Consider the following 5,165-nt stretch of genomic DNA (forward strand, 5'->3'; position numbering starts at 1 on the left):
AAAGCCAGGAAAGGCCGTGTGTGAAAAGGCCGGAACCTGGTGGCGGCTTTGAGGAGAGGCCAGCTGACACATGTTCCATGCATGGCCCATGTGCTCAACCTCGTGGTTCAGCGGTATCTAAAGTCATACTCAGAGCTGTCTGATCTGCTGATAAAAGTTTGCCGCCTGTCTGCACATTTTCGAAAGTCACCTACTGCTTCAGCCAGCGTTGCCGGCTTTCAGCGCCGTTTGCATCTTCCGGCTCACAGACTGGTGTGTGATGTCCCCACACGTTGGAATTCAACTCTGCACATGTTGGTCAGTTGGTCATGTTGGTGAGCAGAAGAGGGCAGTTGTTGAGTACCTGCATCACCTAAGCCATCGGGAAATGGGTCAAACTCCACACATAACACCTGAGGAGTGGAGATGGATGTCTGACCTATGTACCCTCCTCCAAAACTTTGAGGACTCCACCAAGATGGTGAGCGGCGATGACGCCATTATTAGCATCACCATACCGCTTCTCTGCCTTCCAAAATCGTCTCTGCTCAAAAACAAACATGATGCATTGCAGGCGGAGCACGATGAGTTGGAGCAAGAAACAGTAGTGGGTGTGGGTGATAACACACAGCCCAGCCTCGTCTCATCACAACGTGCAGTGGAGGACTATGACGAGGTGGAGGATGAAGACATGGAGCAACTCTCCGGCCAAATTAAGGATATGACATGCACACCAGTCATATCCTCGGTTCAGCGTGGCTGGCCAGAGGACAGGGTAGATGATGATGAGGAGGAGAAGGAGGGCAGCATGTTCAGTCATCGTGTTGGTCAGGATACTGAAGTGATGGCTGTTAAGAGTCTAGCGCACATGGCTGACTTTATGGTAAGCTGCCTGTCTCGTGACCCTCGCGTTAAGAACATCTTGGCCGACAATCATTACTGGTTGGTAACACTGTTAGACCCACGCTACAAGGAGAACTTTATGTCTCTTATTCCCAAGGCGGAGAGGTCAGCCAAAATGCAGCAGTTCCAGAATGCCATAGTCACGGAAGTAGGCAACGCATTCCCCTCACAAAACGCTAGCGGCATAGGTCAGGAATCAATGGACAACCAAGGCGTACAGCCGAGAGGGGCACAAGTCCAATCCGCCAGAGGTAGGGGAACAGTCTTTAAGATGTGGGACAGTTTTCTCAGCCCCTCACGTACCACAGCCCCTGAGGTGCGGGGTAGTGCCACAAGAAATGCTAAGTTTGCCCAGATGCTCAAGGAGTACCTTGCAGATCGAACAACTGTACTCCGACATTCCTCTGTGCCTTACAATTATTGGGTATCCAAGCTGGACACGTGGCATGAATTGGCTCTCTACGCCTTGGAAGTCCTGGCCTGCCCTGCCGCTAGCATTTTGTCAGAGCATGTTTTTAGTGCCGCAGGTGGAATCATTACAGATAAACGCACCCGCCTGTCAACTGAAAATGCTGACAGGCTGACTCTGATCAAGATGAACAAGGGTTGGATTGGGCCAGACTTCACCACACCACCAGCAAATGAGAGTGGAATTTAAATTTTGTAACGGGAATTTGCCATGTACCTCCACTCACCCATGGGTACACACTTCTGGACTTTGGCTAATCGCTGGACTGCTCCTCCTTCTCCTCATGCGCCACCATGATGACCGTTACAATAGTTATGCCGTTGTTTCAGGTATACCCCCAGTGGTAAATTTTTTCGCCCATTCTTTCAGAATGGGCATTACAACGACAGTAGACCCGCTCCTTTGCAATGGGAACAATGTTTTGAGGCCCTCATGCACGTCTCTATCCATGGACAATGTGGAGCCTCCCAATTTTTGGCTGCCCTGCTAAAGGGCTATACTACAATAGACCCACTTCCTTACAATGGGCACTTCAGGTTTACAGGCCCTCATGCACGTCTCTATCCAGGGACAATGTGGAGCCTCCCAATTTTTGGCTGCCCTGCCAAAGCGCTATACTACAATAGACCCACTTCCTTACAATGGGCACTTCAGGTTTACAGGCCCTCATGCACGTCTCTATCCAGGGACAATCTGGAGCCTCCCAATTTTTGGCTGCCCTGCCAAAGGGCTATACTACAATAGACCCACTTCCTTACAATGGGCACTTCAGGTTTACAGTCCCTCATGCACGTCTCTATCCAGGGACAATGTGGAGCCTCCCAATTTTTGGCTGCCCTGCCAAAGGGCTATACTACAATAGACCCACTTCCTTACAATGGGCACTTCAGGTTTACAGGCCATCATGCACGTCTGTATGCAGGGGCATTGGTGAACCTCACAATTTAGGACTTGCCCTGGCAAAGAAAAATACTACAAAGACTCACTTCCTCAAAATGGGCACATTAGACTCAAGAGGCATTCATGTACATCTCTTCTCAGGGACATCGGCGTGCCACACAATGTTTTCACGTAAAATCTTTCATGTAATCTCAAAAAGTAACATACACCAGCTGTATCTCACTATTGGGTATGTGCCCTTAACATTTCCGCCATGAAAATTCATTTTGGTGTCATTTTGGAAGGTTTTCTGGTGAGTCCGTAAAAATGGCGAAAAACTCGAACAAAATTGTTCACAGCTGTGACTTTTGAGTGATAAATGCTTCAAGGGGTCTTCCCCATGCTGTTGCCATGTCATTTGAGCACTCTTCTGAGACTTTTGTGACATTTTTAGAGTTTCTACATGCTGCCGGAGGGTCATTTCATAAAAATACTCGGGTCTCCCATAGAATAACATTGGGCTCGGTGCTCGGGCCGAGTACATGAGTATCTTGGGATGCTCGGCCCGAGCCTCGAGCATCCAAGCTTTTTGGTACTCACTTATCACTAGTGCTAAACAATCTCAACTGTGCTCTGACCAACGCTGTAAATAGGAAGGTCCACCTAACGACAAACGTGTGGACTAGTTTTTGTAGACAGGGATTATACATATCTGTCCCGGAAAACTGGATGAACCTGGTGGAGGCTGGGAAAAAGTGGCAAACTGGAACATCACACTTCCTACCCACGCCAAGAATAGCACGCCCAACTTCTATCTGAGTTCGCCTCATCATATGCCCCTTCCTGTCTCCCCTCCTCCTCCTGCTCCTCATCCTCTGCTGATTTGCCTTCCCCATCACTGCCAAGTTAGAAACTGTGGAGCAGCGAATCGGCAAAGCGGCAACACGCTATGCTGAAGCTGATCTGTTTAGGTCAGAAACCACACACTGCAGCAGAGATGTGGCAAGGTATAAAAGAACAGACCCATCAGTGACTCTCCCCGCTGCACCTCCAATCCAGTCTGGCTATCTGTGATAATAGGTGTAACCTGGTCACAGCTTTAAAGGTCAGCAAGCTGGTACACGTGCCATGCATGGCTCACGTGCTGAAGCTAGTTGTTCAGAAATTTCTGAAAACATACCCTGACTTGCTGTACCCACTTGATAAGGTAAAAAAAACAAAAAAATAAAAACAGAAAATAGTTAGTATGAGTTGGTGTACATGCAACTTGTAAGCTGATGTTCACTCTAAAATGTGTGCCATATTAGCACTCATTTCCACCATTCCTCTACCGTTTTTGCTGGTCATACAGAGCTGCAAAAGCGCTTGAATTTGCCATGTCATTAACTCACGTGCGACCTGCCCACGTGGTGGAACTTTTCCTATCATATGTTGGCTAGGATTAGTGAGCAGCAGAGGGCAGTAGCTGAACACCAGCTTCAACATGCCCATCAGACTGAGAGCCAGCTACCACACATAAGAACTGTCGAGTGGGTGTGGATTGCTGATATGTGTGAGGTTCTTGAGAACTTTGAGTATTGCATCAAGCTTGTGAGCAGTAAGCAGGCTATTTTCAGCTTAACCATCCCATTTATGTGTCTGTTAAACAATCACTGCATAATCTTAAAAATGAAGCTTTGAGTGCCCAGCATGTGGCTATGGAGCCAGATTTTCCATTGGGTAATGATGATGCTACCCAACCCAGCCAATATTCTGAGGCAACATTGGGTGATCATGAGGAGGATGAGGAGGATGAGGAGGGAAAGGACTTGTTTTTCTGTGCTACTGAGGGAACTACTAATGCTACATAGGAACAATGGAGGACAAAGGAGTTTTAAAGGTGAAAAAAGTTAAAAGATAATTTTTATTGAGACAATATATTAAAAAAAGAAATTTTTACATTTCCATATGACACAACAAAAATGTAGTTATAAATAGAAAATGGAACCAGTACAAAGAGGTAGTACAGTGGGTGAACAGGAAAAAGTGACCTAAAATGCGCCCAATGTCAGGTGACCTAAGAATAATCGCCGAATAAATGGCTACCAATAAAGGTCAGAAGTAATACCTTGGGCGCCTGGTGCACAAAGCCTGCGGTTGGGAGCGATGGGTAGGCAAGTGGTAGTGACCGGAGATACGCCCTGTGCCTGGAAGCCTGGAAGTATTCGCCGGGTGAGTGGCTAACATGAGGTCAGCGGTAATACCTGGGGCGCCGGTGCACACAGCCTACAGATGGAAGTGCTCCGCGTGGAGGACCCGACGTACGTTTCGCAAAGGATTATGGTCGCTTATTCATGGGTTGCTACTTAATGTGCCGCAGGTTTCTTTGTTTGATACTAATGCTACATAGGAGAGTGTCAACCCCAGCTTCATGTCTGTCCAGCAAGGATGGGCTGGAGAGGAAGAGGTGGAGGAGGAGAAGCGAGTCAGCATGAGGAGAGGATGGTTGTTGCTCCTCCTGGTGGGGACACAGAACCTTTGCCTGTTTACAGCTTGCCCACATGGCACAGTTCATGTGTAAGTGTCCATGGCAAGACCCTCATGTGATACACATTTTATACAACAACCTATACTGGTTGGCCACCTTTCTGGACCCAGGGTACAAGGCAATAATTTCCTTCTCTCTTTTTAGACTCATCAAAGGGTTGCACAATGGAGTCCTTCAAGAGGGTCATTTACATTAGTTGCTGAAAACATCACCCTCAGACAACGCTGGTGGCAGAGTTACCGACTCATTTCAACAACAAGGATTAATGGGGAGAGATATGAACACCAGGTCCAACAGAGGTGGTGGAACATATGCGCAAACTGGGCCATTTTCAATAAACCAGCACATGAGCAAGAGCTATCTGTGCCTGTAAAAATGACAAGGAGGGAGAAGTTGTACAACATGGTC

This window comes from Anomaloglossus baeobatrachus, chromosome 6 (genome assembly GCF_048569485.1).
Source record: "Anomaloglossus baeobatrachus isolate aAnoBae1 chromosome 6, aAnoBae1.hap1, whole genome shotgun sequence".
Taxonomy (NCBI): Eukaryota; Metazoa; Chordata; class Amphibia; order Anura; family Aromobatidae; genus Anomaloglossus; species Anomaloglossus baeobatrachus.